Genomic DNA, 14147 nt, shown 5'->3' with positions numbered 1-14147 from the left:
CTTTGCTTCCTGTGAACAAGGTGTTCAGAAACAGGTGGTGCTGGTTTGAGGCATCGTCCTACGACTCTGCCCAAGGGAACAAAAGACAGCAGCTCCTTTGGTGCAGTCCCTTGTCCTTTCTACCGCTGAATAGGAAAGGAGCTGTGAAGAAAACAGTCTAGAGACAGAAATATCAATTAAGGAATAGTCAGATAACATTAGCAGTTGTCCTGGAGTTATTGACCAATACCAGTTTTACAAGAACTATGGAAAAGGTTGTAATTGATGTGTATATGAAAATGCAGATTGGTATATATAGACTAACCAATGGTCCTGAGAGTAGCAATCATTAGAATCATCTGAGAGCTTGCCTGGGATCCAGCCAAGATCAATTAAGTCAGAATTTCTGGGGGTGGATGCTGGGTATAGAAATTTATTATTTATAACGTGCAGCCATGATTGAGGACCAATGGCCTAGGCCTTACAGTATTGTCACAGTGAGATGATAGCTGGGACGTCGGAAATGCCCTCCCGTCTCTTAAATTGCTTATTCATTCTACAAACATTTACTAAAAATGCTTAGGTTGCTAAGTTAGATTTAGCCCTGTCTTTAACAAGTTCTTAATCTAAAGGGGTAGACAGACTTGTAGAAATTACCTGTAATACAATTTGACAGGTGCTGAATTCACTACAGTGAGTTTATTCTATCTGGCAGGAAAGTAAAGAGGAGGAAGGGAGGGACAGTGAGAGAGAAAATGTCCCCAGAAAGTGACATTTGAAAGGGTCACTCTCATAATTAAATTTAACTTAGGAAAATGATTCGCTATTATTAGCTACTCCTTTTAAAATACAGATGCCCAGTTTCCTAATGGTAAGAGAAATGACCAGTAGTTGAATCTTACCTTGGGCATTGGGAAAGCTTTCTTATAACCAGCCAGGAGTTATGTTAGTTGGATACAGTTTCACACATGAAGGCGCTGTTTGGGCTGGAAGTTGAGTACCTGCATGAGGTCACATAGCTAGTGGGTGGGGAAGTCCGGTGAATCCAGGTCTCCCTGGCTCCCCTGGATGTTTTTGGGCTGGACTATACATTTGCCATCTTCAGCCATGAGAGGCTTAGTGTGAGTTCTTTAGAAGAGATTCTGTCTCGATGGTGAGCTGAAGGAGTATGGAAAAGAGGAGGTTGAGGGAAGAGAAAGGATGTTTTCAAGCGTGTCCAGAGATATGGGCTGAATAGCAGGAAGCAGGGGCTGCAAGGTTGTAAAGAACGTGCTAGGAGAGTGAGAAAGTAATTTCTATTTCCTGAGTACCAGAACATAGTCGAGGCCCTTGTGTACATTCTCTCCTTTAATACTTACAACATGCCTAGGATGGTATTCTTATCTTCATTTTTATAGAAGAGGAAGTTGAGGTTTAGTGAGGTTGAATAGTTAATGCAAAATCTCACTGCTAATAAATATCAAAGTTGACATTTGAACAAACAACTCTGTGATTTCCAGCTCATGTGATGTTAACCATTGAGCTGGGGCTCAGTTGCTTTTTTTATGTCAAGTCCTGGGACATTTCCTGTGTGCAGATCTCTAAGGCCTGTAGATGAGAAGCTTATGCCTAATGAGCTAAGGACAAAGATAAATCCAACAAGCGCAATATCTTATCTGGGTGGGAGCAGAGTACAAAGATGTGGTTTGGTAACGGTAGTAAGAAGTTACCTGAAAAAGGAACAGATGGGAGGAGACTAGGGAAAAAGGGAAATATAAATTGATGAAGAGAAAATGGGACTGTAGTTTGTGAGTTGAGAGAGGTCCTGGAGAAGATGCAGAAGAAATCTTTGAGAACGTTATTGGACAGATTATCTTCTATTCTGAAATATAGGCAGGACTCATTCACTTGGCAAACAGTTGTTGGGCTTATTGGCCTGGCCTAGCTGGTGGGCACAAGGTTGAGTCAGGACATTGCCTTCTGGAGGCAGTGGGCATGGGAAGAAGGTGTGTAAAAATGCACAGTAAAGCCGTGTGATACTGTTAGGAGAGAGGCATGTACGAAGTGCCAAGGAAGGTAAACAACCATTGCTACCAACCACCACTTGCTTTAGCCAGGGGTAGCGCGTAAAATCCGTGAATACGTTGCTTTACCCACTGCACCCAAGCCTGGAGTTTAGCAGATCTGGGCTTTCAGCCTAAATGTTGATATGATAGCAAGAGAAAAACATCATGTGACAGCAGCCTGTGCTTTTCCCTCTTAGGTTCACATTCCGGCTTATTAAAAACCAGTGTTGCCATGGCTGACATTCCTGGGAGGCCCAACATCTCCATACTTTGCATCTTAAATAAACACTTAAGAATACGCTTTGCAGCCTCCGATCGCCTTTTAAAACAGAGCAACCTTGTGATGATTAAGCTTTTTCAAGGGCCTGCGTTTAAGTGATAACTTCAGTACCCGTCTGTCTTAAAGAGGCATCTTATAGACGTTTGTAATAGTTCCATAGTTCCCAGACATCTCTTTTCACTTGTTTGTTTATTGGTAACATGGATCCGTTCTCACAAAGCTACCGAAGGATACTAGAACATGAATTCCTTCTCAAAATTCTTTCTCATAATTCTCTCCCATTTATTCCCCAGTGGCAATTTTTAAGGAACTTTTGTTGAGCGTCGTTTCTTTATAGATATTTGGGGACCTGCCTTAGAAAGCCAGTGGAATTCGGTGGGGGTAGAAGTAGGGTGATAGAAGAAGACAGGCTCAGATCACCTGTGTGGTGATACTGCTTTTTTTATTCAAGATTTTTTTTCGCCCTTCCTGCCTATGCTGCTGCAGTCAGCGTCCAATAGAGATGTGTTTTGGGCTCGTGAGCCAATTGTCTTTCTCCTCGCTGCAGCCTGAAGTCTGAGAGAGGGCTGATGGCTGTGCACAATTTTAGCAAATTGTCATGGGGACGTGGGGGGAGGGGTGTGCTTCACCCACAGGAACAGAGCCAGTGTCATTGAGCACATTTTGTTCAAGTACAAAGTTGATCTGTCTGAAGGAGACAGTGGTCAGCAGTGGTAAGGACCTTTGTCGCCTCACCTTTTCTTCGTTGCTCTGTCATTGTTGTTTATGTGAAGAAATAGCATTTAATCGCTGGACTTGAAACCAAATCTGTGAGGTCAGCAAACGGCAGCATTTATTTTCAGTTAGGGAATCCCAGAGGTTACAGAGGAGTCTGGATGAAAAACTGGGGAGAGAAAAGGTGTCTGATATTTGGCAAAGACAATGACATCTCTGAAAGATTAGAAAACAGTGTAGTGCAATAATTTCTGCATGTAATTGACAAACAAAATTTTGGACATCTGTTACAGTTGAGAAAATTATCTAAGCACTCCTTATATGCGTAGTATATACTCTCCCAACTAGTGGACACGGATGAAAGATTTGCAAAGGAAATGTTGAAATGGGACTTTGAAAATATCGCATGATGTTAATTCTTTAAAGTCTATCATAGCTAACAAAAATGTTATTTTAGATATGTAAAAATATATTTGTAGGCACGTATATCTAGAAAGTACAAATATAGCAAATGCCTCATAAATACAAGGTAGTGTTGTTATTATTCTTGAGCTGACTTCACCAAAATGTTTTGCCTCTTTGATTTCCTTTAGTTTCTGTTATACTGCTGAATAAGAAGACTTGCCCCTTAAAACCTGCCATCCTTTCAATATCACTTATGTTTTTCATTTTATATTTATGTAAATAATTTATATATATATAAATATATGTGTACAGTTACATATGTTTAAATATACATTTATATATTTAAAGGTATGTTTATATAAATATACATTTATATATGTGTATATGTAAATATATATATGTATATATGTGTATATATAAATATATATATTTATGTATATTATGTAAATATGTATTTACATGTTTATACATTTATGTTTGTATAAATATACATTTATGCATTTATATTAATATGCATTTATACATGTTTATATGTATATAAAGAATATATACCTTTTTTCTACATAAAATCACCTTTTCATTGGGGCGCCTGGGTGGTTCAGTCGGTTAAGTGTCCGACTTCAGCTCAGGTCGTGATCTCGTGGTCTGTGGGTTTGAGCCCCGCGTCGGGCTCTGTGCTGATAGCTCGGAGCCTGGAGCCTGTTTCAGATTCTGTGTCTCCCTCTCTCTGACCCTCCCCCGTTCATGCTCTGTCTCTCTCTGTCTCAAAAATAAATAAAGGTTAAAAAATAAATTTAAAATCACCTTTTTAGGTCACCTGGGTGGCTCAGTTGGTAAAGTGTCTGACTTTGGCTCAGGTCATGATCTTGCAGTCTGTGAGTTCGAGCCCCATGTCAGGCTCTGTGCTGACAGCTCAAAGCCTGGAGCCTGTTTTGGATTCTGTGTGTCCCTCTCTCTCTGCCCCTCCCCTGCTCTTGCATGTGTGCGCTCTCTCTCTCTCTCTCCTCTCAAAAAAATAAACATTAAAAATTTATTGAAATCACCTTTTCTTTATTTGTGATATATCCGATATCCATTGGTATATCCATTGATATACCCAAATATCCATTTGCGATGTATCCAAATCACAGAGACCCATCAGGGGACTCCATAGATAATCCAAGATCTCTTGCCTCTCTAGATGTCTAAATGAAGTGGATAGCGTGAAGTAAAATTTTAACTTGTTTGGTGTTCAGTTGTTTACTACTATTGATTCTGTAAGTCCTGCTGAGGGAGAAAAAAAAAATGAATGACAGATGAACTGAAATTTATAAGGGAATCTCCTGGTTTCCATTACACGTTGGAAATACTGCATGGATTCGTCTTCTCAGAAATTAGTGGTTTATACTGTGAAACAACTTTTCCTTTGTAGAACTCAAAGGGGTTTGAAGCATTCCTTCAGTTCTGACTTATTCTGACTAGAGTCATCTATGTTTTAGTGTCAGCGTGATTAGAAAAACATACATACGCACATACATACGTACTTGAGCGTATCAAAGTGGTCATCAGTATGAAGGCATACTTCCAGCATAGTGGTGAAGAGTGCCAACTCTATGGTTAGACTGCCTCCGTCTAGTTATGTGCCCCTCTACAAGGAACCGTCCCCCCCCCCCAACACACACACCTTTGGAGGGGTATTTAAAGATGGGAACTTCTGCTTTGCCAGTGTACCAGGAACTGGAATAGGTCTATAAAGGACTGCTCAAACAAGTTTTCCAACAGATTGTTCAGGAAAAAGTCTAGGCGTTTGACCTAAGAAATTTACCTTTTTTTAACCCTCAGGAAATCCGTAGAAATATAATAAATACATACTGTCATGTTGTAATCCACATAACAACGGTATGATGAATTGGGTACTATTTGTAAAACATTTTATGTTTCTCAATTGAAAGGCATGCACTACAAATAGAGCACTAAATTTTATTATGTAAATGCTAGGGTTTTTAATTATCAGCCAGGATTGGAGAGTGCCTGATTTGGAGGCTGTAAAACTTCAGAAGTGTTTCTGCTGCAAATAGTTTAGAAGTCTGACAGTTGCTGCACGGAGAAAATAATGAAGCAATTGAAAAAATAATAGAAACATAGTGATCTGGCATTTCCAATTTTATGATGCCATAAAAAAGCAGCCAAGATATGTTGGACTGTTTAATGATGCTGGCACCTACCAAATGTCACTGGGCTTTCACAAGGTCATGGAGACTCTGGTTTGACTCAGGGAGGTTGGCCAGACCCATGTTGGGAACGCAGGAAGACCGTGGAATAGGTGGAGACAGTAGGTGCCAATTAAATCCTTCATAGCACTTCATGCAGTAAGTTACACACTTTTGTGGGAGTCTGTGCGGTGGAGGAGGCCCCGGGTAGAATGAAGAAGTGAGCCCATTTCTTCTTCTGGCATGCTGTCGTAAGCATTTCTTCACATGAGATCTTTGTGGGCCCTCACTGGGGAGGCTGAAGTTTCTCCAGAGGGCTATCTGCTAACACTGTGCTCGTCATACTGTTGCTGTCACAGTTGTACGTATCCGTGATCTCTCACTGACAAAAGCTGCTTGGAGAAAGGAGTGGTGTTTTTGTAACCAGAATGTGTGTGATTTTGTTTCCTTTTTCCCCTTTTCTGCCTCCTCTGGCTCCTAGGCATTACGTAATACTTCTCTAGATGTGTAGAGTTTCAGTTAGGCCGTTTTCAAGATGATTAATGGGAGTTGTGCAATTAAAGCTCGTAAGTTCTCTGGGAAAAAAGTCATAGTATCCCGATGTTTGAGTTAGAGTGCACGGAGTTTGCGTCAGCATTCAGGATATTTTGGGATATTGTAAATGTCACTATTGGTTTTAATGTCCAGGCATCTTCAGCATCACACTTAGGAATGTTCTATGAAGTAGTGTCTAGCACACCCTATGAACATGAGCTAGAAGTGTCTAACCTAAAATTGCTGCTTTGAGTTCACATTAGACTCTGATGAAAAGGTGTTTAACACAAGTGAAACAGTCTGTTAACATTCTTTCACGTTCTTTGAGGCCATGGCAAAATGACAGATTTAAACTCAATAGATTGCGTATGTACCTGTGTTTGTATTTTTCTTTCTTTCTTGTTCTGGCAGTCTCAAACGTTGTTAAGCCACAGTCAGTGTGTATGTGAACATGAGCTTTCATTGGGATCAAGAAAGGGAAAAATTTAAGTTGGCTTTCTGTTGTGTTTCATTTGAAAATATGTTGTATATGGGGTAAAATAACTTAAAAGAAATTGAGAATATTTCAGTAAAAATACATGCATAAATTTCTGCTTTTCTCTCTCACTGATAAGAGAAATTTTTCCCAGCTCTTGTGTTGACCTGAGCTCAAAGCATTTGGCCTTATGTTGATTGGATGAACGTAGAAAGTTAAGCTTCAAATATTGATTAGTGTTGTGCTGTTTACTTCATGTTAAGTTTAGAAGACTACTGATTAAATACCTAGGAAAATAAAGGGAGAATTGACTCCTTTCTTCATATTCTCTGAGAATTCTAAGCATTTGTTCCTGGTGTTACCTGAAAGTCCAATGAGGAAATTCAAACAGGAGAAATAGTGTTTGGCTTAAGAATATTTTCTTGCCCTTCCACATGATAAAATCTGAAATAGATACAGGGTGAAAAAGAAATCCCATTTTGTTTTCTGGATTAAAGCATGATAATATTTGAGAATAAAAAGTGAATAGGAAAATTACTGTTAATATGTGAATATTATAAATTTGCTATTTAAAATATACTACTTAAATATAGTAAAACATAATATTGGTTTATTAAGAGTATATATACTGTGTGTGTTTATAATATAGTATAGTATACTCTTTATGAAACACAACACAATAAAACAATAACATAAAATCAGTAAAAATCTTCATGGAGACATTCTAAGAAAAACAATGAAAATATCCTTTCAACTACATTAGGAATTTATACAAATGATAGTTAAGTGTCCCTTTAGGTTTTATTCTGTCACTTTCTAAAAGTCCTTATGTGGGGGCGCCTGGGTGGCTCAGTCGGTTAAGCGGCCGACTTCGGCTCAGGCCATGATCTCGCGGTCCGTGAGTTCTAGCCCCGCGTCGGGCTCTGTGCTGACAGCTCAGAGCCTGGAGCCTGCTTCAGATTCTGTGTCTCCCTCTCTCTGACCCTCCCCTGTTCATGCTCTGTCTCTCCCTGTCTCAAAAATAAATAAACGTTAAAAAAAAAAATTAAAAGTCCTTATGTGTTTTTCCAAGTAAAACATGAAATACAAATTTTAAATCTAATATTCTATGTTTCTTAAATTTGCAACAAGAGCAAAATTGCCAGTTTGTAATACATATGCTGCTCTTAGAAATAGGTACATAATTGCAGTGAGTATCTATGTGTGTGTATATATATAATGATTTACATACATGTGTATACATTTGCATAGGACTAAAAACTTATGCACTGGGTCCACCAGAATTCAGGTGGTGGTCAGAAATTGTTAATTATTTTTCTGAGTTATCTGGCTACTTAATTTATCTTCCTCAGTAGCTTCTTTTTCAAAGTAAGGGGTATATGTCTCACTTTTATTTATCCTGAAATGACTTTCTGTAGGGAAGTAAAACTTTAAAAAATATACGTCACCCTATCTGGTATTGTAGTTAACAGGTGACTGACACTATTAGTATGATTTTGGAATATAATTATTTACTTTTTTTTTTGTATACCACAGTCTGTATTTGCTTCCATTTCAAATAAAAGACAAATAAACACTGAAATTCACATATTCATACCTTGAGAATTTTTAGAAGCTGCAGCTATTAGAATTTGGCAAAATTAGAAGGAATAACTGGTCAACCACCCACTCTTTTTGAGTCCAGTTTTATAGTAAAAATCTATTATCTTATGTTTGAGAAAGCTTCCAGACACTTACATGTAAGTATGAAGGTATTTAAAGCTAATTACAAATAGCTTTGGGTTGGCAGTTTTAATTATGTGTGTTCCTTTTCTGGACTGAATGTTTGTGCCCCCTTAAAATTCTATGTTGAAGCTCTATTTCCCCTGTGGCTATATTTGAAGATGCGGCTTCTAAGGAAATAATTAAGGTTAAAGTCAGAAGAGTGGGACTCTGATCTGATAGGATTAATGTCCTTGTAAGAGATGCCAGGGAACAAACTTTCTCTTCTCGTGCATGCATCAAGGAAAGGCTGTACGATTAGAATAACAAGACGATAGCTGTCTGCAAGCCAGAAAGCACTCTTACAAGAAACTGTGAGAAAAATTCCTCTTGTTTAAATCAGTTGATCTATGATATTTTGTTGTTACAGCCAAAGCAGACTAATGTAGCCCCCATTAAATTCCATTAGGTATAAAACAGTGGTTGACTTTTTACTGGAGATGATTTTGCCTCTTCCTCACCCCCCAGGAACATTGGCAGTATTTAGAGACCATTTTCATTGTCATAACTGAGGACGGGAGTGTGACAGGCATCTAGCAAGCCAGGCATGCTGCTAAGCATCCTACAATGTACAGAACAGCTCCACAACAAAGCCTATATGATCCAAAATGTCAATAGGGCTGAGATTTGGAGACCTTGAGATTCCTTTTAGGATGTATTTGTTCCTGTATTTGTTCCTGTAAGCTAGAGCAAGTCCTTTATGGAGGCAAGTAGATTGTAAGGAAACATACATCTAAGACCAACACAACATACCTGTGTGTTAAGTACAGTTATCTTATTTTCAATATTTTCAAGCCAGTAAATTCATTTCTTGAGTTAAACTCATATTCACCTAAATAAAAACAAAACAGTGTATATGGGTGTACATGCATGTGTGTGTGCATATAATTTTCTCTCAAAACTTAATCATGTTGTAAACTGACGTACAGGCGCTTGGGTGGCTCAGTTGGTTAAGTATCTGACTCTTGATTTCAGATCAGGTCATGATCTCATGGTTGCGGGATCAAGGCCCCCACATGGGGCTCTGTGCTAGCAGCATGGAGCCTGCTTGGGATTCTCCCCCTCTCTCTGCCTCTCCCCTGCTTGTGCGTGCTCTCTCTCTCTTTCCAAAATAAATAAATAAACATTGAAAATAAATAAACTGCCATAAATTTCCTACCATCAGAGGCTTATAATTTTAAAATAAATATTATATATGTAAATTTATTCACCTTGCATTAGGATTGATAATTACAAATTAGCATGGTAGAATCATAAGAAACATTTTTGGAAATGCATAAAATGGTATTTCTTGACTGCCAATTTTTTCTCCTTTGGCAAAATTTTTGTGAGATATTTGTATCATCTTAACTGAAAAAAAAAAAAACAGTAAAAATTTTCAATAGGAAGCTACCAAATTCCTTTGCCAGAGTTTCTGGCCAATATCTGAGCAATGAATATCTCTGGAAAGTGCTTCAGATAGATTGGTTAAAATCGTTTGTCCAAAGGAAATACTGATTTTGTTTTAACAATTGAAATAAATGGTTACATTTTGAACAGTTTTTCCTGAAAACCAGTATTTCCAGTGAAATTTGGAAAAAGACTTATGTGTATTAGCTGGTACTCCTATAATTTTTCATTGCCCCTTTATTTCCAGAGTCTACCCAAATATGACCCAATAATTTTAATTTTACCACATAGTTACCATTTGGCAGCTTAAAAGATGTCTTTTTACATTCTGACCTCATAAATCACAGTATTCCTTTAATTTTAGATTGAAAAAGTATAGTTAAAAATAGAAAATTAGTTCTAGTTTTCAAATAGAATTTTGATTTTTTTGTTTTATGTTAGCCAGCTTTTAAGTAAGATGTTTCATTTTTTTGTTGTTAGCTACTTCTTGAATATTAAAAATAGCTGATAGTTTCTCATATTTGAATTGCCATCTGTAGTTTCATTCAATTTTATATTTATTCTTCCATTCTATTTTTATATCTCACTATATGCAGCATATAGTATATATACATTCATATCGTTTTAGGTATGTACCATATATGCTCACACTATTAATTATTTAAAAGTGCACATATTATTAAACTCTAATGTTTAATCAGGCACTAATTTTGAAGCTCACACAGTTAATCTAAACATAGGCTTTCTTTGTTATTAATCACAAAATTGTGCCTATTTCAAAAGCTAGTGAGAAAATCCTTAAATTCACAATTGAACAGTTTATAACTTCAGATATTAAAGACTTGAGGAATTGATCTCTTGAATGATCATTATCAATCTCATCATACAGGCTTTTAAGATTACAAGGGGAAATTTTTAACTTTTTTGGAAAGATTACTTTTAATTTAAAGATGTAGAAAAATTATTGGAGAGAAATGGACTCAATCTGAATCGATATTTTACTGAACTTCCTCTGTTCCCTTAAAATATACCATATATGCATTACAATGATGTCTTTGAAATCTGTGTTTAGTTAACCTATAAAAAGCCTCTTTGAACGGCGTCTAAGGTATTTATGGCATGGACTCTATAAAGTGGCCTGCTAGCCAGCTGGACAGCTCACTGAAAATAAAATGTCGGTGTAGTCAACAAAAGCAAACTACAGGGATGTAACAGTGTAAGAAATGTATTAGAATGGCATTTTTTCCATACTGGATGTGGCAAATACAGAATGATCATTAAGGGCCAGGCTAATATTGTATTATTGATGATTGACAGGCATTGTCACTGGGTTGTGCTATTTGCATTATTTTTTAGTACTTTTAGTGGAGACAGTGCGAAATTAAGCAACTGCTGTTTGTTATTAGCTTGAGAACTTTAAAAAAGAGAGAAAAATAATTAACATTTATTGTCAGCCTGTTAAATCAGGAACCACATATGAAGTTGGCCCACTGTCTTGCTCGACCCTTATGTATCACCAATGAAATCAATGGTATTGTTGCAATTCCACCGGAAAGGTATGGCCACTCAGAGAATTTAACTCCCACAGGGTCACACAGCATGTAATTAACAAAGCTGCTCTTCTGCTCTTTGAACCAAGCTGTGTTGGATAAAATGTACAATTATATGGCAATAGGTGAAACTGCATAAAGCAATCAAAATGGAATAAAATCTACTTTATATTTACATGTTGGCATTAATCCTAGCAGCCCAATTTAATGTATCTTGAGGTGAAATCTCTTGATGACTTAGAATATAGTTCCTTTATAAAAATTTGCATGTGTGAGGGCTAGATGCGGATTAAATTTCTGCTCTTAGATTTTTAGAATGTATTGTCACTGTATAGATTTTAGACACTAAATACATGGAATCTCTACACAAATCTTGTTTCATCTCTGGTGAAACTTATAAACCTTCTGTTACCTTTTGTCCCTTTATTGTGGCAAGCTTTATGGGGTGTTGAAATTACTGGCCTCTGAATAAAAGCATCATTAAATTAGTGCAGCTAAGAATCAGTTTGGTGTTAGAGTTAGTTTTCATTCTGTTATTTTCATTGTCCCAGAATCGAGTTAGAGTAGAATTCATCTTTAAGGATTTATTAAGAAGTGTTCATTCATTCTTTTGTGAATGCTTAGTGAGGTCTGTTGCTGGGAACTCAGAGATAGATGAATCTGGACAGGTACCCATGGTGTACTTACCTTAATTCTTTTTTTTTAAATATTTTAAAGTTTATTTATTTATTTAGGGGGGGAGAGAGAGAGAGAGAGAGAGAGCGAGCACAAGCTGAGGAGGGGCAGAGAGAAGGAGACAGAATCCCAAGAAAGCTTTGTATTATCAGCACAGAGCCTGAGGTGAGGCTCTAATTCATCAACTGTGACATCATGACCCCAGTTGAGGTCAAGAGTCAGATGCTTAACCAACTGTGCCATTCAGGTGCCCCTACCTTAACTCTTTACTAAAGATTTTTTAAGGTCTATTTTATTTATTTTGAGAGGGAGAGAGAGAGAGAGAGAGAGAGAGAGAGAACAAGCAGGGGAGGGGCAGAGAGAGAGAGGGAGAGAAAGAGAATCCCAAGTGAGCTCTGTGCTGACGGCTGACAGTGACTAATGCAGGGCTCAAACTCAAACAAGATCATGACCTGAGCCAAAACCAAGAGTTGGTCACTTAACCGACTGAGGCACCCAGGTACCCCCCCCCCATTTTTTTCCCTGTCTTAAATCTTAATGAAAGATTTCTTTCTCCAAAAATTCATTTCACCAGAAATGCTGGTGATGTTCTCCAGAGTTTTAGGCAGTCCTTTAGAAGAGGATGTTTATTCTAACTTTTTCTTGACCTTTTTATTTGTCAAACCACAATTATGCAGCAGCCCAGTCAGCATTAAACACGTTTTGAACTCTCTAGGAAGCTGAGTTTATCTAATGTCAATTGCAGAGGCTACTCTGTTTTTTTTCCACACATGTCAATGAAAAATTCATGTGGCTTTGCAGAATTGTGTTTTGTAGTGGTTTTTGTTGTTGTTGTTGTTGTTGTTGTTGTTGTTGTTTGGTGTTTTTGTTTTTGCTACATCAGAATAACTTGGAATACTATTAAAATGCAGATCCCTAGGCCCCCCAGGTCTATTGCCACAGACTCTGGAAGAGGCTTGCTTGTCTGCATACTTTTTCACAAAATATCCTCAGTTGACTCTTAGGAACATAGCTGTTTGAAAGTGAGGTTTTAGTGCAATCGAGTCAAGCTGTGCATAGAAAGGTAGCATGTGTAAGAAATGCAATAGAATGACATTTTTCCTGAATGTAGTAAATAACAAAATGCAAACCACAGGTCTGAGCTTCTTTTAAAAGGTTTGACCTCTACTGACACGGAATATATATAAAGCCCATACGATTTCTCTCCTTCATTATTTCAATCTGTGCTGTGTTTAGAGGTAGAAGGGGCTGGGTGGTTTGTGTTAAGGGAGGCGCTCAAAATGAAGAGTTTATGAAGATTAGTGTTAGTATTGGCAAAGCCTGATTCAAGGCCCAGGGCTCCCTCTGTGCTTTTTATGGAGCTATAGAAACTGATCTGAGTGAATTGACAATAACTAAATCCTCAGGGTGAAGATAACTCTGCTTATTTTCACTTGTAAAGATCCAATATTAGTAAGAAATATGACTTGGAGATACTGAGAACCAGAATTTCCCCTCGAGCCAAGCTGTTCTTTGTCCTGAAAAAGCGGGTTTTCTCTAGAACACCTCACCTGGAGAGCCCTGAAATCAATTAAGTGTTTGTTATCCATGAACTGATTTATGTTGGCCAGTCATTCTCTGTGGTCAGTCTTGTGACTCAGTGTGTTTTTGGGTTGTTTTTTGTTTGTTTGTTTTGTTTTGTTTGTAAAAGTTATTTTTTGTGCAAATGCTTTCAAGCTGATAATATACTTGTGATCTCAATCAAGCATGATTTCATACAGAATAAGTCACAGATCTATAAATGTTCCTTTGTGAACATATCAATGTGCATAACGAAGAGATATTATAAAAATGACCTTCATGTCAATATTTTGTTTTTCTTTTGTTGGATAGTTAAAAATGTGGGGGTGCGGATGACAATAGCACCTCCTGACCTTTACCTAGCTCACAGAGTGCCATGCAGTACCAAGGGCATGACGTATGCGTTATCTTCTCTGGTCTTCATAATAAACCTGTGGTGTAGGTTATATAGCAATTTTGAAATGGATGAAAAGCCTGAGACTTAAAGAAAGTTTTTTGTGCAATTCATACTGCTGATGTGTAAGAGACCTCGGCCTCTACCCCAGGTCTTGAGAACTGTACGTTCCTTGTGTCAACTACTGTCCTCTACTG

At 37.6% G+C, this 14147-nt stretch overlaps 1 protein-coding gene across 27 annotated transcripts in view; it reads left to right on the top strand.

Annotated features, from left to right (window-relative positions):
- The window catches only part of MBNL1 (muscleblind like splicing regulator 1), a 205540-nt gene that overhangs the window by 147160 nt on the left and 44233 nt on the right, over nt 1-14147 (top strand). Inside the window, exon 1 of one of the 27 annotated variants that reach the window (XM_045503229.1) lies at nt 2907-3017. The exons of 25 other annotated variants lie outside the window; for them this stretch is intronic. The gene's annotated coding sequence lies outside the window, so the exon portion shown is untranslated. Of the gene's footprint in view, nt 1-2906; nt 3018-3099; nt 3119-14147 lie in introns of those variants that run through there. One more of the 27 variants, XM_045503231.1, reaches the window with a different exon arrangement.

This window comes from Leopardus geoffroyi, chromosome C2 (assembly GCF_018350155.1).
Source record: "Leopardus geoffroyi isolate Oge1 chromosome C2, O.geoffroyi_Oge1_pat1.0, whole genome shotgun sequence".
Classification (NCBI taxonomy): Eukaryota; Metazoa; Chordata; class Mammalia; order Carnivora; family Felidae; genus Leopardus; species Leopardus geoffroyi.
Note: the sequence above shows the minus strand (reverse complement) of the source record. Positions and strands in the feature narration are given on the sequence as shown.